This window comes from Physeter macrocephalus, chromosome 9 (genome assembly GCF_002837175.3).
Source record: "Physeter macrocephalus isolate SW-GA chromosome 9, ASM283717v5, whole genome shotgun sequence".
NCBI classification, from domain to species: Eukaryota; Metazoa; Chordata; class Mammalia; order Artiodactyla; family Physeteridae; genus Physeter; species Physeter macrocephalus.
In genome coordinates, this window is record NC_041222.1 from 72,186,979 (window position 1) to 72,210,232 (window position 23,254).

Here is a 23,254-nt window from a genome sequence, read left to right on the forward strand (position 1 = left end):
AGCAGAAACTAACACACCATTGTAAAGCAATTATACTCCAATAAAGATGTTAAAAAAAATAGTCACCAGAGGAACATATAATCAACCAAAACTTTAAAATGATTCTAAATTAACTGCTTCTAGTGTGTTAATAGTCTTGCTGTACTTGAGAGGGTGGGGCACAACCCGAGTATGCTTTTTAAACTTTTTATAATTTCAAATAGTACTTCTGTGTCTGCTGAAGTTTGCCACATGCTGATAGAAAAAACAATAGATGAAAATTCAAGAGCAAATATGTAGCTTTAATTTATTTTTTTATCTCAGTAATCCCAGGCTATAGGACAAACAGACTAATAATTTTCTACTTTTAAAGGAAAGAGAGTTCTCTTCAAGTTTTCTTCATTTTGTGAATCATGGCTGAGACAAGTTCAGAGGCTTAAAGGATGTATTTCTTTAAATATTTACTGAGGAAAAAGATGTATGTATGATTTCCTTCTCATCATCCAAGTCCCCTGAGGATTCCTATATGGCAAGCTTTTCTACAGAAAGAATTTCATCCCACCATTAGCTTTTTTGTGTGTGTGTGTGTGTGTGTGTGCGGTACGCGGGCCTCTCACTGTTGTGGCCTCTCCCGTTGCGGAGCACAGGCTCCGGACGCACAGGCTCAGCGGCCGTGGCTCACGGGCCTAGCCGCTCCGCAGCATATGGGATCTTCCCGGACTGGAGCACGAACCCGTGTCGCCTGCGTCAGCAGGCGGACTCTTAACCACTGCGCCACCAGGGAAGCCCCCCACCATTAGCTTTTGTAGATAAAAACACATCATGGAAATTTCTGAATGAGAAGGAATACTGCATCACAGGAAGATTGGCGAGACATAAGGGCTAATCCTTAATTCCAAGCATATCATGGCATATTATATGAAAACAGTTTGACTTGACCTTATAGCAAGTGGTTTATTATATATTCTATTCCTTTTAAAGCAATAAACAATGTCCATGTTCAAAGTACGAGCGCAAAAATAAACCAGCTTTTCTAGACTAAAAAAAATAAAAAATAAAATAAGTCATGGGGAGGTAATATACTGCATGGGAAATACAGTCAGTAATATTGTATAAACATTGCAAGGTGAGAGATGATGACTAGATTTATTTTGTGATGTAAACAAATGTTGAATCACTATGTTGTACACCTAAAACTAATATAACAATAATATAAGTGTATGTCAATTATACTTCAATTAAAAAGAAAAAAAGAATATTACTCCTCTCCTAACTCTCCCAACTTTCCTTATTGTCTGTAAATCCTTCAAATATCCCATTTCAAACCAACCTCAATAAAAGGAGGTTCTTCATCACCACCACTTTTGCACATCTAGCCTCTTAAAGAGGAATGTTCAACTGCTCAATCTGTTGGGAAAGCAACTCTACACATTTTATCCTAAACACAAAGGTATGAAGCCCTCAGCAAACCAAAAGGTCATGAAGACAACAGTACAGGAAGTGCTAGAAATACCACAGGACACATTTTAGATTCAAGACTTCTTCAAAACTCCCTAAGTGTTCTTCTACCTGTCCATACCACTGCAAAGTAAGGGTCAAGAAATCTTCGGTGCTACTCACCAGTCTGGTTTTTCTTTTCTTTCATGGATCACTTGGCTTTTATATTGTCTCAATTTGTTCGCATGTCCCCTCTTACCATTTGTTTCACTTTTCCATTACAGTGATCTCTCTTTCCTCTCTCTTTTACACACTTATTTTTCATAAGCCTGCTTTCATTTTACTAATAGAGAATATTTTTTCATCTAGAAAAGAGCTACCCTCAGTCAATACAGAAGCCCCCTTTCTGGCAGCACTCACAACCCTTGGTAGAGCAGAGTGGTACAGAGCACACAGGGTGGCGAGCCAGATATTCTGGGATAAATCCTCCAGCCTGCCACAAACCGTGTTTTATCTGGCAAATTACTTAAACTCTATGTGTCTCAGTTTCTTTATATTTAAAAAGGTGATAATAGTATCTACTTCACAGTATTGTTGTGAACATTAAATAAATTATGTATGTACACATTTGGAACAGTCCCTGGCATATAACAGTGTCAACTATTGTCATTATTACCACTGAGAAGGAACACACACCTGGAAACAAACCATCTTTTTCAAGGATCTACTGTGCCTCTGAAACAAAACAACAAACAGAGAATTTCTATTTTACAACACCCCAGAATATAGCCCAATGTCTGGAACCAAACAGGTAAAAGCAAACTGGTCACAATTTGAAAGAACTGTTGAAGGATGCCATAGGGATCAACTGAAAATTTAAAATTCCAGGGCATGCCATCCATTACACATAAGTAACTGCTTCAAACACCAGTTTTGCTACTCAAAGACTGTTTTTCCTCAATTTCCAGGTACTTGATACACAGCTTTTGAATTGTGATATAATTTGTACTGTCCCCAAATCATTTCTGCAAATACTATTTTCTTACTTCCTTAGTGAAAGAAAAGCTTTGAAAACTACTTGCTTCACCTATGGTGTAATTATAGCTCTTACCTACATAAACAAGTTACTTTTATATTGTTATTTTGTTAGTAGTTATTTTTTATTCTCACAAGTTTAGATTCTATCATGGTAATGTTTAATGGGCAAGTAAAAAAATGAATGTTTCGTGCAATCTAAAACTGAAAAATAACACTTTTTTTTCCCTGAATCTGGCTGTGTTTACTGGCAAAGGAGAATTACAACAAAATGCTTTGGCAAGATTTTATCAATCCATGCTGCTAGAATATGTCACACTGGAGAACAAAAGCAGCATGCAGGAAAAACCCCATGAATTAAATACTTTCTTTTTTTTTCTAAACAGGCTTGAAGATAAGATGTTTTGCCAAATATTTTAATTGCACCCTGAAATTAAAACACAAATCCAAATTCCAATCCCCATAAGCACTTCTCCATATCAGTATGAACCGTGCATTGCTACTGAAGTTTCTTATTATTGGGGGTATTTAACCTCATACTCTTTGCCATGACTGGGCAGCTGGGCCTGAAGCAGAGCAGCATCGAATTGATGACATTTTGCAACACAGTAAACTTTTATAATTAATTGGAGCTACAGTGGATGGGGCAGATGCTGAGACCCTTTTGCTCCACAGACATATTTCCATAGCTATGCATCATTAGTCAAGCATGCATGTTTGGATACTCATCCACAACACACAGCACAATTTGTGCACCTGCATCCTCCAATCTGTCTCACATGTGCTAACTGACTGGTTCAATGAAAAAATTATTCCCAATTTCAAGGTTAATGAAGGAAGCGTAAGAACTGACATTCACCTTATCAAAGCAAAAATTCCAATGATGCAGACACAGATTGTAGTATAGGTACATATGTAGTTACAGATTTCATATGTGAACATATTATGTAGAAATAATTTTTATGAATCTTCTAAATCAAAGATATAGGTATATAGAAATATGTAATATATGTATATGCAGATACATAGGTCTGACATAGAAGACTTTAATGAAATACTGGATAAAAATCACAGTATAGTTTGATACTGTACTCATTAGTGTGTATGTTTCAACAGGGTAATACATTATAGTTTGTTTTCAAATGCTCAATCATTTTAGAGAACTAAGATGACTTGAGAACTAACTAGGCTCATATAACTATCCTTGTTAAACTATTCAATATATTCTATTTGGAGACATTTTTGTGCAGAAAAAAGTTTATTTATAAAATTCTTTTAAGTGAATAATTGAGATTGATTGGAAATAGTTTCCATGCATTTTCCTTTAAATATGAATCAATAATTTTCATGAGCCCAGGGCTCCCAGTTAAATTTTAATAATTAGAAAAAGTATCAAGTTTTGCCTAGTACAGTTACTCAAGAAACAATTATATTCAGTAACAATGATGATAAAAATGATAACATTTATTTAGTGCTTAGTAATTGTTAGTCACTACTCTTAGTGCTTTTAAATGTATTAATGCTTGTAATTGTCCCAACAATCCTATAAAATAATTATTTCTCCCACTTTACAGTTGAAGAAACTGAGGAACAGAGAGCTTAGGTAATCTGGCCAAGATCCAATAGCTACTAATGAGTGTTTGGACCCAATCGGTTTGGATACCAGCTCTCCAGCACTTTGCCTTGCTGCTCCTTGTGTGGAGAAGAAAGAACAATCAAGGGTTTTTATCCAATGACTGTTGATTTTCAGCACAGCAGTGTATTTCAGAAATACTTATCTAAATTTTAGTTTCCATAATTTATAAAATGGGTATATTATTATTAATATCGTTACAGAGTCCGAGCTCACTCTGCTCGCCGCACAAAAGGCCAGTGAGTCAGAGATGAGGTGTTGAGGCAAGGAACACGACTTTATTCGGAAAGCTGGCAGACTGAGAAGATGGCAGACTAAAGTCTCAAAATAACCATCTTATCGGGGTTTGGATGCCACTTTCTTTTATAGCACAGAGAGGGGGAGGAGATGAGGAAGTAAAGTAAAAAGGCCATAAGTTTTGCAAATATCACCTGAAATGGCCAACCTCAGGGAGGGGATGTGTTAATTTCTTCTTTCTTGTAGCCATCCACACATGTGGACAGGTTCCAGATGTTTCCCTGAACAAAGGCACTTTGGTTCAACGTTCAGGCAGAGGGGCAGGGTTCCCAGAAGCAGGCCATTATGTATAGAGAGTATCCTTTTAGTGAACAAAAGCAGCAGAAAGCAAAGGTTAAAGTAAAAGAAACAGATCCAACATGTAGTCAGATTTGGCTCTTCACTGTTACAATATCAGAAGGATAAGACAGAGTTTGAATGAGATGATCTATATGAAAAGTTATTTGTAAGATCTTGTTTCTTTTGTTATAAGTATTTTCAATAATAAGAAAAAAAGAAAAGGACATCTCAGTTTCTTTTAAGACAGAGCACGTGCATGCACACTCTTTATAGGAAACTTGCTACTTAAATAATTTATCCTATTTTCTTACTTGTATTTTCTTTTAGCCCTCCCCCATGACATGCAGTATTATTTTTCCAAAAAAATCACTAGCTACATAATCTCTGTATAACTACTCTTTATTTAAACATCAGCGTCTTGTAGAAAATGCAAGCCTTTTAAAAATATGTGATCAACAGTACTGTAAACAAATCTTAGTCCACGTTTTATGAAATCTTCAAAATACATTTCTAGATGAGTAATTACTACAGCAAATGCCATAAAACTGCTTGTGACTCTTGATATGTATCACAAAATTACCTCCAAAAACAGAATGCTTAAATTTATAACAGTGTGTGAAAGTTTTCATCACCACTAATAATATATTTCAAAGATTTTTTTGCTAATTTAGAAGAAAAAAAAATATGCAATCCATACTTTAATTCACATTTCTTTCATGCCTACTGAGGGTGTACATATTTTCCCACATTCTTAGCTATTTGCATTTCATTTTCCGTGAGCCTCTATTTGTGCCCTTTTATTTGTAATGCCAAAGTGATTTGTAAGTGTATTTTTATGCTAAAGATAGCAACCATTTGTTGTATGTGTTACATTTTTTCTTCGTGGGTTGTCTTTTTATTTGTTTATGATTTAAAATACCTTATGTTTTATCATAAAAGTAATACATCTACCTTGTAGAATTGTCAAACATCACTAAATAATATAAAGGTAAAAATGAAATAGGTCAATGCCTATTTTCTTCCATGTTATTTCTGGGAAAACATAAAATTAATCCAAAATCACAATTCAAATTCAGAATTTAAAGTAGAAAAAATAGCTACCTATATGTTTTTATTTTTTATTTTTAAAAGCTGATTACTTTTAAACCATTTTTTTTTCATATAGAAGTATTACATGTTCCTTTTTTGGAAATTTAGAAAAAAATACCAAAACATATAAAGAAAAAAATCAATTTCACCCATAGTCATGACACTCAAAAGTAATCCTGCTCACATCTGAGTATCTCCTTCCAGTTGTTTTATTTGTGCATACATATATATGCAAACAAACTACTCACACACACTATGTATACACACATACACAAACATTATACTACACAGTTGACTCTTGAATAACATGGGGGGTTAGGGGCGCCAAACTCATTGCTGTCAAAAAACCACACTGGCCCTCTCAATACTTTAGTTCCTTCCTATCCTTAACTCCATATCCTCGGATTCAACCAGCCATGGATTGTGTAGGGGATTCTATACAGGGAGCTGAACAAAGTCCTTTCACTCTAATCTACTTCTGCTCTGTGTATGATCTGGAAAAGGGATGGAAGCAATGCTTCCTTTAACTGAAAATATCCTAAAGCCTCAGAAACAATATGCGATATGGCAATCCAGTACCAAGGAGGGCAGTTATGTGAAGCACCTACCTACAAATTAAAGCTAAAGTAAGTTGTGATGATACATTACTCTGGTAACACATACCTCACCATGATAGTTTATTTAGTTTTATTTAATTTTAAATTAGAATGTTTTTGAGGGCGGTTTACTTTGATTTCAACCGAATGAACAATTAGGCAGTATTTTCTAACTACCTTATGAGATATTAAATTGTGTTAAAAATCACATGATTTACCAACTTTAATGTTTAAATTAAATGAACATTTCAGTAAATCTTCATTTATGTTTAAATTTATTTAATGTTCTATTTTATATATGTGCTGAAAATGGAGTCAATAGTCAAGAAAAAACAAGGAATCACCCTTTAATTTCTGTTTCTTTTTGAAGGTCGAAAATATAAGAGGAAAACCATTCTAGCATAAAAAATACTATATATGAATATTCAGAGTCATTATTGAGATGTGCTTTAGAAACCATGGCTGATGTACCATACTTCCCTTACCATTTTATTCTAAATGTATTGGATTCTATAGGCAATGCTTCCTTTCTGGATTATTTTCATTTCTCTTCATGTGAGTATTCACAGCATTTCACTATCCCTTCTCCCTGTTAAATAAACTAATGCTGCTTTGAGTACTATTCCTGATTCAGAACGCTTTTCTTTTCACCTTAATCATCAAGATTTGCTTATAAGAATTTTCTGAATTTGGATTCACCATTCTCCCAGTATGGCTCTCCCTTCTTCTTTCAGGTTGATGAGCTATTTAACTGATGAGTAAGTTCCGAAAACTACTGAACTACAGACGGGCCTTATGCACCCCTCCTTTAATATGCAGTATAAGGATGTCATGGTCATAGGGGTTTTCTTTTTAAAATTGCCACCAGGTGAATGTAAATCCTATGGAAAAAATGAAATGGAAGTGTGTGTGTGTGTGTGTGTGTGTGTGTGTGTGTGTAAAGTCATAAATCTTAATAAATTTTGACCCCTCGATCATAATTCTTAGAATTTATGCTAAGAAAAGCTTTCAAAATATATGTATTAAAATATTTATTATAGCATTATTTATAATGGTGGAAATGGAAAGTAGCACACATTGTAACATAAATACGTCAGGCATTTAGCCCAATATCAGAACTTGATTAAATAGTTAGTGGTCATTTACTTAAAACGGTATTATGAATCTTCCTGTTTCAGATAAGATGATGAATTGACAAGGGCACCTGGATCCCTACCTCAACTAAACATGGAAAAATTATAGAGGCAAACATAGGATAACAGACATAATAACAAGAATAAGCTCATTCTAATACATCACACCAGCTCAAGTGATTTGTTAACCATTCCACTGGTTTCTCCTTATACCAACAGAGTCCCTTTATGTTTGGCAGGCTTGATCCCCTACCCACCCGTGTCCCAAGATTGAGTATATACCCAAAAGAATTGAGTGCCACTGCTGTCTGGTTTTCTGGAAAATTCTGGTACCTCTCTGAAATTTAATCTTTAGTTTCTTTAATCCCCAGTTTTTGTTGGTTTTAAAAAACATATGATTTTTAATTTTTCCAGTTGTTTTCTAATTCTTACAGTGGAAACAATTCTATGTTGCGAATTCAATATTCTAAATGGAAGCAAAATATCTGGAGACTGAAGGGGAGCCAAACTTGCTGCCCCCAAATGCATCTTGGCATGCAGATTATTTTGAGCTGAAAACAATGAAGGCCCAAAAGACTCAGGAAGAAACTTTGGACTTCCCCCTAATTGCCTAAAAAAATTTAGATAGATGGCCTGTTCCCAGAATAGAGCTATCATCAGAGACATCTTCAAAGAGTATACATGAGGTGTGGTGGGGGGAATTCTAGGCAGGGACTAGAGATCAGAGTCCACTCTGTGTCCCATTGTCTCTCATGGCCCAGCAAACATTTATTTACCAAACCTTTGCTTTTCCATTTTCATGTAAATTGCCTTCCTTCTCTTGGAAGTCCCAAACCACTACCCTCAACATCCTCTTTTGTTTTTAGCTGAAAATGGTATTCGGGGTGAGTTTTTCAGCCATTTTGGCAAGTTAACTCAATTTTCCTGGGTCTCTCCCAGGTATACATGTTACAAAACTTTGATTTGCTCCTGTTAATCTGTCTCATGTCAATTTAATTCTTAGGCCAGAAAAACCTAGAAGGGTAGAGGAAAATGTCTTCCTCCCCAACAAGGAGCTTTAATTCATTATAATAGTAATAACTGCTAGTGAATTTTGACTACTGCCATCTGGCAAGTTCTACACTAATCACTTTAAGCACAATATCTCAATTAATGCTTAAAAACAGGTAGTTTTAAAGCATTAATTGAGATAATCAAGGAAGAAGAGAATAATAGGTGTTAATAACTTTGTAAATATCACATAACTAGAAAGGTATGCCACAACTTGAGCTTTGAAACCAGACAGAATTTGCTCCAAAGATAAAACATGATACTGGCGTTACTTTTTGTAGACAACATGTAATATAGTGTTATCAGCCTGGAACCCATCAGAAAGTTCTGTGTATAGAATTAACAGGGGCTTGAGGAGGTAGAGCTGCTGCTTAATGTTTATGCAGATATACATGGACTGCATCCTGGCACATCTGAGATGAAAGAACCATTTGTCTTAAGCTATTGGTGATGCTGAAAGTATCCTCAGTATGCTGACCAACGTTATATTCACTGAATCAGAAAGTGGGAGGAATCAACCTTACATGTTACAGGCTTTTCTCTCCTGTAGCTAGACAGGACAGGGATAGGCAGGAATGGACAAAAGAAAATTAACAACTGATTCTAGCATTCTATAGATGATTATTAATTTGGGAGCATTACTGAAGTATACTGATTTACATTTTAGAGCTAAGTATCAGAACAGTAGAAAAAAATTCCACTGGACCTGAAGAGAATTGGAGCAATTGAGGAACAGATTGAATTTTGATAAAATTACAGCAGATATAAGCATCTTTTGTGTAAAATTGATCCAATCCAAACAACTGTGTTTTTAGTATTAGCATGAAATAACGTAATAATCTGAATGAGAGGGCTCTTAAAAAAAAAAAAAAAGTACCCCAAGAGGAATAAAACTCTAAGAAGGAAAACAGAAATTGAAATACTCTTCTCTGAATCAATATTTTACAGTGGGAGAATGATACTTCCCCAAAGTGACATTCAGATTTTCAAACTAAAATGTAGATCTTTATCTTTCTGGCATTCATTTTTTCTTCTCTGAGCCAACACTCATAAATGCAGCATATGTTAGAAATGGAAATGATCATTTTGGCAATGTCTACAATATCCTGAAGCTTTAGCCAACTTGTATCAGTTTTAGTTGTTTTTCTCACATTGGGGTAAATTATCCAGGAGGAAGAGAATATTCCTTCAAAATTTGAAGAAGTTTGCTTTTAATCTAAGAAAACTTCCACACACTTGTCTTTCTATATGCTTGATTTAAATGACATTACATTTAAACATTCTCATTTTTTATTATAAAACAACTCCAAATAAAGTCTTCCTTAATTTTCTGTTAATATTTAATTACTTGGTGTGACCAAGACCAATATATCAACATTATACACTAAAAATTATACACGATGACTGGACCACTATGTCATTAAATTCTCTGCTATCCAGCCTTCTACTCCACTATCTCTGGTTCAATAATCTCTAGATATCTCCAGATATATTCCCTCATTCCTACCACAACATATGAGTTATGTATACTTAATCAAATTTTTTAATGAGTAAACTATTTCTTAAAATAGCAAGGACTGTATTCTCCACTTTCAAAATATGCTGTAAAGTGATTTGAATTGTTGGTTGACAGGCAAAGATTAGATATGGTGCCATATCTCATGCAAGGCAAGCACTGATTTGTGAGCTAGTATCTCAGTGAGGTTCTTGTAATCTCTAAACCAGGGATGCTCATCTCATCTAAACAGAGGAGGAAACTGCAACCTATGGCTGCAAAGCCTAGGAGAAACTGGGGTTTAAAGTTCTTCAAGCATTACTACCAAAATATCTACATTCCAAGTTACAAGGCCACATTTTTTCTTTATCTACAGCACTAAATTTGGCCCAGAAGACCTATAGAGACCAAGCCTTCCATCTCTTTTGTGTGGTCTGGTTGTACACTATGCTTACGACTGCTAACTGGGCCAGATTTTCATCAAAGACTTCCCTGCAGTTGCAGAAATAAGGTGCTCTTTATACACTGCCTTGGAGGTTTTCTGATTTTCACCAGGTGCCTTGAGCTAACAGTTAACTAGTATGATACACTGGCCATTTTCTTATTTTTCAAGGCTACTAAGACTACTGACAAAAGCCAACTAATCCCACAGTCCTTAAAAATATCACTGCCCAATAATGTTTAAGTGGTCACCACCATTACAGGAACCAGAGTTTCAAACTTTTCGTGCACAGGATTCCAATCTACCACAAATGATTCTTAACGTTTTACAACTTTACTGAGATTTTTGATATTGCCATAAGTCAGGGACTGTCCCCTTCCCACTTTTCAGCTGCAGCGTCCTTATCACTTACATTGAAAGATCCAGATCTAGAATCCCATTCTGAGAGGTGGCTTTCTGTGACCATTCTCCTCACTCTCTTAGCCTGGGCTCTCCCTGGAAAGGTAAGGCTTAGAAAAACGCTTGCATGCAGATTATTTACTCTCTGAACTGATCACCATGAACAAAAATCAGTGGGGACTAAATAGTGAATTGAAGGAAGGAAAGCGAAATCAAAGTGTGTTATGGAGTAGGTTATCATTGTGGGAAAATGGGACATGATTCCTCTCAGGACACTCTTAAGAGCATGTAGGTTACACCCTGGAATTTTAATCCTGAGACAAGAAAAAGGAAGATATTTTATTAGTTTTCATATCTCACTAATCAAGTCTTACTCTTGAAAATTCCAAGTTTGTGAATATGTCAAAATGACTTGGTGAATTTCCACAACAGTTATCATGGCAGCAAAACCCAGAAAATCTCCAGTGTGGGAGAAAGATGAAGTCCAACTGAAATGAGATGGATGGCAGGTCACATCTGCATAAAGCTGGTTGCTACATCAATTGCTGAAGCAAAAACAAACAAAAATAATGGGCTAAAGAGACTCAAGACAGTGTACAAGAGGTATACATTTTCTACCCCATAAATCTATGAAGAGATTCAGTGCCTAAAGTAAAATGATCTCACCTGCTTTGTCTTCTATAACCTTAGTACCTTTTAATTTTCAATCATCTGTTATGAAACATCATCTTTTCCTCTCTGGGTCAGTAACCAGATTCCTCAATTTGTTAATGCCAGTAAACTATCTTATCCTTTGGGACCAAGAAAACTGCAACTTCATTAGATGATCCAGAGTCAATGTAGGAAGAGAATAAATATCTCTTTCAAATTTCAATGCTGTAGAACTCTTCTTTCCGAAGCAATTTCTTCACTCACAGTATCAACATTGAATGTGGCCTTGGAATCCGTCTTCTGTCCTCTTCGAATGTTACTTTCATCCTGTCTGGGATTGCTTCATCTATTCACACACCAGTGCCTACAGAGGATTTTCTCAAGACTTCAGGTATGTATAAGCTAACGATGATATCAACCTGGTTATTGAACACATAATTAATTGCTCTCAAAAGCAAAGGCATTAAACTTCACTTCCAATTTTCATTAACTGCATCACTTTCCTTATTGACAGTATTTCCTACAGTTTCTTAGCTTTCTCTTAGTTATTCCTGAGGAATATAGTCTTTGTGTTATTTCCTAGGAATTCATATTCGTGAATGTGTTCGCTTTAAAACGGTAGCTTTTAAAAAATAAAAAAATAAAACAGTGGCTTTAAGTTGCATTGCCTACTCATCTCCACTTTTCTGTTAATAATAGTTAGCCTGTTATTCCTGCTTCTTAAACTCAACTAAAAAAATAAACACCTTCTATTTTCCAGGTACTATGTCAAGAGCTAGGAATAATAAATATACTACACCCAGCCTCTTCCTTGGAGGATACTACCATTGAATTAGGAGAAGTACATATACTTGAAAATGAAACCATAATGTGAAAAAGGGTACAGGGTATGACGTCATTATGCTTAAAAACATCAAATTCTGTATTTAGATTGGTACATAGTAATTTAAAAACTATATGAGCATTTTTAATGAATAATACTTTTTAATGAAAATAAAATCATTCATACAATATTTTAAGGAAACAGATGGAAGAAAAACTATTTCTTTACGCCAAGGGTCCAGTATTGTTTTGGATGCTTGTCACACACTATGATATTTCATTCTTATGTGAGAATACCAAACTATCAAGTATAAAATTATGCATCTTGTCTTATAGATAAAGTAACAGAGATCAATCAGATTTTTCAAGGCCACACAACTATTATGTGGCATCTCAGATTTTTTTTTTTAACAGTATCACATTTCCAACTGAACAATGACTAAACTATCTACTACTTTTCTAGTTTTAACTTTCTACTGTCAACTACTGGAAACCATAATTGTATTTGTATTCTGCCATGATTACTATTTTTGCTACTTCTACAATCACTTCTTTGTTGGCTTCTATTGTTCTTCTACCACTGCCATTAATTCTATTATTACTGCTCTTACTACCACTATGAACACTACCACCACCACAAAACAAGCAACCACAGCTATTTACTGAGCACTCAGTGAATTTCAGGCAGATCCTAAGTGTTTATACCCATCTTCTACTATCCACAGGATACTGGTGTGCAAAGTACATACTAATAAACATGAGTCAGACAGACCTAGGTTTGAATCCCAGTTGTGCTGTGTTTTTTGCCTTTGTAAGTTATTACTTGAAAATGATTTATAAAGTTATATAAGAAAATTTGCTTATAAAAATGTATATCATTTCTTCATTCAGAAATATTAATGTTAACATTCTCATGTATTTATTTTTTTCCTAGTTTGTTTTTAAAAATGGGACCATGCTGTAAATATGTAAAGAAAATTCTTGTATTTGTGCATATTTCTGATTGTTTTCTCAGGATAAATTCTTCGAAGTGTAAATATTGGATCAATGTTTATAGAAATGTAAGAGATTCCTTTTAATATTTCCAAATGCCTTCTACTAAGATTTTACCTAAATTTATTTCTTAGTAATGCTTTTTCCTTCTATCCTTGCCTACATTATCTGTTTCATATGTTATTAATTAATAAAACTGTATTTTGTGTTTGATTTAGCATTTCTTCAAATATTAGTTTGAATATGTTTTAGTAACTGTTGGTAGTTTGAATTTCTTTGAAAAATTTGTTTTCATATTTTGTCCACTGTTATCAGTGTATTATTATTTTCTAATTTTCAAATCTTACTCCTGACTTGTGAAATTATTAGTATCTTTATGACATTAACCCTTATGTTTCTAACACCTTGAAAACACTTATCCTAATTTGTCATTTGAAAGTTGACTATTTTCTTTGTTATGAAATTATTTTTCATGTCAGTATTTTGTTTTCCTTTATGATTTCTTACATAATTTTTATGCACTTATAATCCCTTGCCTTTTATTTTATTTTAAATTTATGTTAATTTATATATTCTTCTATTTCTCATGAGACTTTATTATTTAAAAAACAATTCTTGAAGCCCTTGGGTTTAATTTTACCTTGGCACATAGTATGAGAATGGAATATAACATTGTTTTTTATTTTTTAACTATTCTAAAATGGTAAGGATATTCTTCCTTTCCTATATGAAAAAAAAGGTCATCTTTATATGTAGTAAATACTGTTATATAGATCTGTATCTACTTCCAAGATTTCTATTATTCTGTCTACTTTTGCAATACAACTAATATATTATAATTATTTATTATATTTTAATTAGTTTAAACATATGATTATGTTATCCCACTCATTACTCTTCTTAATTTCTTTCAAAATGTTCCTAGATGTTAATATTTAAAATTACATGAAAACTACTCATGAATGTGGCCATCACCAATTTATTAGTCTTCCTCCTCCAATTTAATGAGATCTGAGTTCCTCTGAGGACAGATCACTAATTAACCCTGTAACCGTGGGCAATTTATAAAACCTTTCTGATTTTTTTTCAACTGCAAAGGGAAATATGTTGAGTATTTCTTTCATGGAGTTGATGAGAATACTAAATGAGATTAAACATGGAAGTACTTCAATTACTGCTTGGGATAAACTTGGAGTTCAGTAACTATCACCTCTTTTAAAATTACAGTGATGATGAGGAGAGTCCAGCCTGCACATGCTAGCCTTCAATTATTGCTTGGGATAAACTTGGAGTTCAGTAACTATCATCTCTTTTAAAATTACAGTGATAATGAGGAGAGTCCAGCCTGCACACGCTAGCAAAGCCCATTACCTTTAAGGCAACTTTCTTTTTCATCTCCCTTGCCGACAAACGCGCAATGACCATTTCAAGGCTTCTCGCTTCTCAAAGCCTTAAAACTGGCACCACCCAATGAATTAAATTTAAACTTATTCATTATTTTCTCCAGCTAATCAGGTCTATCCCTATGCCAAGACTGGGTCCACTTGCTTTCCTTTCTAGTGGGAAAAGACTGAAGCCTTTCTTTCAGCATTCATCAAACCCTACCCAGATTCTAACTAATTCCCACCACCAGAACTCCCATGAGTACAGTAGCCCTTTATTCTGATTTTCTGCATTTCTTTTTCATAGATTTTTAGACAGATTTAATGCTTATGTACATATTGTTTCCCATTAGTCACTGAATTATGTGTTATTTCTATAAACTTATTACATCTTTGAGAGGAAATAAAAGAAAATCTCATGACTGCTTATCATAGAATACACATATTACTCAATAGATAATAATGTTGATATAAACACATTTCAATCCATGAAAGATAGAGGGACTGTGCTAGCTCTAAGAGATTATTGGTAGAAAACTAAGATGAGCTAATTTGTCCCTTTTTTTATCATGCTTCCTCACTATCTCGTAATTTCCAAAGATTGTTATAGGCCACTAATTGTTTTAATTTAAAAAATAAACATTAATTCATGGATTGCAGTTTCCATGGGAAAGCAAAGACACAGGAGCAAATAGTAAAAGTAAAGGATTTAATTATAGCCGACTTACTTAAATTTAAATGATAACTCTCAAAATTGATTTGTATTGGATATCCCACACTCAACATGATGTACCTAAACATTATCTGTTATTTAAAAAAGGTTTCTGGCACATAAAGGTAGTCCAGTGAGGCAGTGAAGAAATTAACAAAATAATTCAAAGAGAAATCCAAGAGAATATATGTTATAAAAAGAGTATCACATTAATATCTCTTTTTTTTCACATTATTGGTTCTGTTCTAGTCATTGAAATAAAAGAAAAATAACTATTCAACCCACAGAAAGAACATTTACATTCCTTATTTATGCTCTGCATTAGTAGTGTCATGTTTCATCATTATTGCCCTTGACCATGGATGTGAAATTAGATGAATCTTATTGTGTTTACAAGTGATAGAGAGTTATGTCTGCAAATATTATTTTATTAGGAAAAGAATAAAGAAAGAAAAAAAATGAAGTGTCCTGTGAAGGTCACTATTTACACAGATGTATTCATTTGCAAGAACATACATAACAAATCTGTTCCTTTATGTATTAACAAAGTAATTTCGTGGTTGAATAAATTTATGTAATTAGCTATCATGTTTTAGCATAATAGTGCCTTTATCCATAGTTGGTGAGTGATATTTAAACTGGGAACCCTGATATGTAGCCTGTGAATAACATAGTAGCAAGCGTTTCTTTTTTTTTTTTTTTTTTTTGTGGTACGTGGGCCTCTCACTGCCGTGGCCTCTCCCATTGCGGGGCACAGGCTCCGGACGCGCAGGCCCAGCGGCCATGGCTCACGCGCCCAGCCGCTCCGCGGCACGTGGGATCCTCCCAGACCGGGGCGCGAACCCGGTTCCCCTGCATCGGCAGGCGGACGCGCAACCACTGCCACCAGGGAAGCCCCAACAAGTGTTTCTTAATAAAGGTAAAATGTGTGTATAGCACACTGTCTTACAAGGCACTTTCATGTGCATTATTGAATTTAATCTTCAGAATAATTAAGACGGTTACTTAGGGTGGGAGTTTAATTTCTAGTGAACAGGTGTAGAAAATGAAGCACAGGAATATTAAAGACATCTTTCCCCAAAGTCACTTGCAACAAAGCTAAAACTAAAGCATACTTCTCCTGGTTCCTAATTGTACTGTATTTCCCTTACAATTATAATCCTCATTTTTCCTTTTCATTTTGGGAAAACGTTAATAAGGCCTATATGTTAGGCCTATTAACATATAATCAGGGAATAGGGCTTTGATTTATTTTCTGCTTCAGAATTGGAATGAATATCCCTCCCCCAGCTTTCTAGATCCTTATTCTGACTTTTAAACCGTCCACTGTTTTAAGTCCTATCCAACATTATTGGCTCATATTGACCCCATTCACTAACAGTTCCTAGTTAAGATAAATTTTGATATCCCTGATAATTTACAGTATATTGGGATTTAAATCTAACACACCTGATTTTAATTTTCTGCTTTGCTCTTAAACAATCATATGGCAAGGAATGTCTCTTGCCATATTTTTTGTCAATATATTCTATTCCTGTATATTGTGTTTATAAAAACTCTCCCACATAGAGTGATGGGGATACATTCTACAATAAGATTTTTTTTTTCTAACTGGCACATGAACCTGTAATTAGTTGATAAAATTGTCTTGAATTGAAAGTATTAATTCATGAAGAAGATTTTATTTTAAAAACAGCAAAATCATTGCTATTTTTTGACATCATCTCATTTCTTGTAAACAATAATGTTTAGCCATAAGAGTTAAATTACTTCCATTACTATCATAATAATACTACAATTCTTATTATGTTAAAAACTTTAGCATGTTTCTGTTATCAAGAAATGATAAGTAGATAAGACTAATACTTTTTACTGAAATATAAATAAGTATAAGTGGCCAAAATTATAAGACAAGAGGCATGTCAAAGAACAACAAATTGTCCAAAAGAGAGTGATGTTCAGCGAGCCTGGTTATTTTTGTTGTTTTAATTTAACTTTATTTGGTTATTGATTTTTGTACCCAATAATTTTTTTGGTTACTTTAATTTTAAGCAATTAATCAAAAAAATATAGTAACAGCCCTGAATATAAAAAGTATGACCATTTTCAGAGTTTAAGAATATTATTTATTTATGTATGCTCAAATTAAGAACATGCCAACCACTTTTTATTCAATGTAAGGAATTATATTATATTTATCCTTTAAAACAAATTAGAATCCATCTTGGAAAACATTAGCCTAGCCTTGAATATATCATGGCCTTGAATGACATGAGGTATGAAAAACTCTTTTGCTACTAAATGTAGTAGATTCACAATTAGTTGGTGTTTTTACTAGATGGTCTTTGAAAATGGTTCAGATATGCAAAACTACGTTTCAAATAATTAAGTGGCCCACTCTTCAAATAATTAAGTAGCCCACTGTGAACGTCTACCTCCTGGGCTGATCCTGACACCAGTGACTATTTAGGATCCAGAAGAAGGCAGATGGTATGCTAAAATGCTTAATTGAGGAAAGTTTGAGGAAGAGATTATTTACAGATGTGCTTGTTAAGCACAGGGACGTTAAATACTCAAGACTAAAAGCAAGACATCATAACCAACCTGGCCTGACAGAGCAAGGGCAAAGGACAGTGCTGTCAGAGCATGAAAACCCCTTGAAGCCTAGAATAGAAGCCATTTAATAGGTGGTGGAACCATAGAACACGACAACGCCAATGGGGCAAATAACCATCCTAATTTCTTGTTCCACAATCACTTCTAATTTGTACTTAAGTATATTGTTAGCAAAATCTAACCAGATACTTAAATACAAGAAATACAAAGTTGCAATCCATAGAAGCCAAACTCCTAGCAGTCTAGACAGAACAGAAAAATGCAGAGAATGGATTAAATGAGATGATACAAAGAGATAATACTAGATACCAATGAGAAAGTTGAATGTGAAAAGAGAGAGACCAGGAGTCATTGCATTCAAGTATACATTCACTATATACATCTATTTTCTCATCATGCAGAGAAATTTAAACTTATTTATTCTTTTACCTGGTGCTGGATCTCTTCCACCATCAATAATTGTAAAAAATAAATAAATGAAACCTGTCCACATTTACATCTTTGTATATCAAATGTGAATATGTAATTTAATGAAACAAGATTTTCTGGCTCTCATTCTATGTTTTAATTTTACTTAACAACAGTGATTTGTCAGACAATTAGAGTGAATAAAGCCATTGAATAACTACAGTAATTAAAGTATGGTTTTGAATTTAACCACAATAAATTGATAGATAGATAAGGCTTTTTACTGTGTTAAATGTTTTTCCTTGGTACAAACCAAGGTGTATTATTGGTATATTTCTTTGGTATATTGTTTTTAACCTATTTGCATAGTTATTTCTCTTAAAAAATCTCAGAGAACATTTTAACTATATCATTTCTTACCAAGTATAATGTTAACTAATTATTGTACATTTATATAGTAAGTTTTGTACTGGAAAAAGATAATGATACAGAGTGGAAAGCATTTCTAAAGAAAAAAGGAGAAGGGCTTCCCTGGTGGCGCAGTGGTTGCGCGTCCGCCTGCCGATGCAGGGGAACCGGGTTCGCGCCCCGGTCTGGGAGGATCCCACATGCAGCGGAGCGGCTGGGCCCGTGAGCCATGGCCGCTGAGCCTGCGCGTCCGGAGCCTGTGCTCCGCAACGGGAGAGGCCACAACAGAGGGAGGCCCGCATACCACAAAAAAAAAAATAAATAAATAAAATAAAAAATAAAAAAAGAAGGAGAGCTGGCTGGCCTCAAAAACATTTCATCTTGGAAAGCTTGATTACCTTGCTGGTCTAGAAACTGTATTTTGTCACAACAAACACCAAGGGATAATGAGACTTTTCTGGCTAAATTCAACATAATTAAATTAACTAATAGGAATTAATTGTTTTTCATCAATAAGAGTCATGAGCCTTTTCAGATATGGGAATGCTTATGCCCCCATGAAGTTACATTTTTTTTGATCTGGGAAAATCATTAAGGATGCAGGCATTGCTTATTGTATTAATAGTAGATAGATAGTTAGTGACTGATACTTCATTTGGAACACAAGGAAGTTAACATGACATCTAGGGTTCATTATAAAGGACTTGTCAAGATCATTGTTTTCTTTCACCCAATACAATTTGCTACCCTAATTAATTATTCTTTTTTTTTCAGTTAATTACTACCTATTATAACAGCAAGGTATTCCCAGACCATTAATAATGGCTGATAGGTTTATATTCGATCAATTTCACTTACAGGAGACAAGCTTTACTCATCTTCTTCTAACCTATCAGGGAATAATATCTCCGTATTATGGACCAACACTCAAACACATTTAGTGCATATAATCTGTGTTTGAGTGTCGGTCCGACACTGGATGCACCATCATAGGCTTTGTTTTTTCATCACCACAATGGCTTGGATAGTACACACTGTCATCCTTGTGTTGAAATTAAGTTAAATGAAGTATCAGTTATTAAAGTAAACTCAATATATTTCAGTTTTCTTTCTAATTTAGAATATGCATTTTTAAAAATTCTACACAGGAGAAATGATGACTCATTGTTAATATTCTTTAAAGCAAAGCTTGGGTCTGAAGTTAGAACCATGCTATTATCTACTTGGTTTACATCACAATTTTACTTTCCAAACCAATTTTGCTGTTTTCCACAGGGGAAAAAAAAAATCTTGGGCTTGTTTTTGTACCTGATGTATCTGTCATTCTTTACTATTTTTCTAAAAATAACAGCAATTTGCATCTTCAGAAAAGCCACAGATTATGGCTTTCCATGATGCAGGACTACAGCAAAATCTGCTTCTTTTGTGGAAGACTGATTAAAAGTCATTTTTATTTTGATAGTTGATTTCCTCCCTACACAATTTTTAGATTTGAGACCTCAGGAACTGGTAGAAATCTAGTAATATAATTTAATGACAACCTTTGGTAAGTTATTATTGTTTCTCCCTTTCCATCTTTGTACAATAATACAGAAAGAAGCTTTTATAACATTGCCTGATGTGTAACAATAGTTTTGTCTTATGGAGGTAAACTATGACAATCATCACTGTATAAAATAGATTCCCTTCACACATACATACACACACATAAGCATGAAAATTCATAAATATCATACCAAGTACTACTCATTGAGATCTTAATACACTGTGCCTTCTTTAAAGGTACATTATGAATTCACTAAGGAATTTTATACATCTTTTTATTATAATATGTCTCCATATAGAAAGATAGCGGAAGACCAAAATGCCATTATTACGTGAGGAAGCAGAATAAGGCAGTTCTAATTATTTAGTCTTATTTTAACTAGAAGTATTTTTGACCCATCAAATCCACCTTGAGTACTTTTATAAGGCAAAATGAAAGGTACACAAAGATATGTGCTCATAATTGTTCACTGCAGCCTTGTTTATAACATTAAAAATTAAGAACTAACCAAACAATTCCATAGGAACTTGTTAAATAAGTTATGGTACATCTATCCATCTCATGCTGTAGTCATTAAAAATGCTTCAGAAAAAAATTCATGTTATTGATTTAAAATAACCAGATACACAACCAAGTATCCACATGTGATCTCTTCTCTCTCTCTCTGTCTTCCCCCCCTTTCCCTTCTCTCCCCTCTCCTCTCTTTTTCACACACACATACACACGCACACACACACACACACACACACACAAATGTATGGAGGCATATATCAAAATAAGCAAAACAATCAAAATAAGCATGTTTGGAAGAATCTTCAAATAACAATATGAGTAGTTACCTTTAGAGATGCTATTTCAAGTGATTTGCAACTTTTTTTCTGTTCAATTGGAATATTATTTCCTAAATGAGTCCACCCCATTTTGATGATCACAATAAAAAATATAGTTTTGCTTATTTAGCAAGAGTAGAAAATTCTGTCATTAAATGGTAACTGAACAGAAAAAAATGCAAAAAATGATAGACAATTTGCTGTCTTAAAATATAGGAACTAGGGCTTCCCTGGTGGCGCAGTGGTTGCGCGTCCGCCTGCCGATGCAGGGGAACCGGGTCCGCGCCCCGGTCTGGGAGGATAAACTGAAGGAATCCATACAGCTCAGCGTGAACTACATTTTAAAGTAGAAATGCATACAGAGATCCCCCAAAAGAAAAATATCAACAATTAACAATTAAACCATGAGGAGGAGAAGATATAAGTGCAAGAAACCAGAATGCTATTTCAATTTACACAAAAGAAATGAATTAGAGAAGAATCACACTACATAAATGTAATTTCTAATATATATGTTTTAGCCCAGAATTCCAAAAAGGATTAGAGATACCCATATGGAGTGGAAAGCAAGGAATGTTCTGTGAGAGGAAAATGAGTTATATTTTAATACAGTGGAAAATAGCCAATGCAGGTCCTTTTCTGGACTTGGATGGAGAGCAAAATTCAGAGATAAAATGAAACATTCTGACAGAGGTCATAATACTGCCAAAGTCAAGTCAACATAGATAAACATGGAGTCCATTTATAGAAGGTGATTAACAACAGTGGAAAATACACATTGGGCAACAGTGGAAATGAGGTTGGAAATTTAAAATGGGTTAATTTAAAGAGAAACTTGAAAAACACATCTCAAGCTTAATTTGGTAGACAATAATATCAGAGTATCATAGTGTGTTAATGCTGAATGGAATTTTGGTCATCCACTCCAATTTTGTGGAATTTTTAAGGAGAAAACTGGTGCTATTAAAGGTTTAAATGGCTTGATCATAATGGTGGTGTAAATATCTAAGTCAAATCATATTCCCATGAACAGAAACAATGAGATCTTGTAATGATTATTTTGGGAACAGTAATCTCTAAATATTTCAGGATTGTATAGAAGAAATATTAGCAGGATTGAATGGAAATAAAAATGAACTAGAAAGATCAAAAAGTACTTCCAAAGGAATGTGTAAACATAAAAATTGAATGTATTATTTGGAAATGAGAGGAAAGTGTGAGTCTCAAGAATTTTCAAGTTGTGACAAAATTTAGTGAATATAAGAACTGTAAACTGAAGAAAAGCCATCAATGCTAGATTTCCAAACTACAAGACTTTGATGCAACCAGGCATGTATTCAAAGCTAAATTGCAGAAAGCAATGACATATTTATCAGAAACTAACCTAGAGGTTAGTTCTTTTAAGGAAGTAATAATGTCAATTTAAGTTAACTCTTCAGAGATATATGTGGGATCAAAATAATTTCATTTTGCACTGTTTCTGAAAAGAGATTCCTTTTTAAAAAAAGTTTAATTTCCAGAAAATCTTGACCCATGCACATCATCAGAGAGAAACTTGGGCTTCAAGGAATGCATTTCCCAATATTTAATATGTTTTTTTCTTGGAATTAGCAATCTTCCTAGGAAAAAAAAGATTAAATGAAATGGCAATTATCATGTCATTGGGACTTTCATTCCAAAATGGAAACCATAGACCAAATTGGGGTTTTCAAAAGATATAAATCTCTCTCTCTCTCTCATTTATTCCCATCCTTCCTCCCCCCCACCCTCCCTCCCCCTCCCTCCTCCCTCCTACTCCCTTTCTCCTTCTTCCTTCCCCTCCTCTCCTTTCTTCTCCCTCATTCCCTTTCTCCTTCCTCCCCCCTCTCTTATACATACATGCTACTGCCTGGAGTTTGGTAGAAAGTAAATACATTACACCATGAGTAATATATTGGGTTGACATGTTATAGTTAAGTAATTTACACAATATAACATTAAATTCAAATTGCCAGTATGCTCAGGCTTTACCCCTTTATTTTC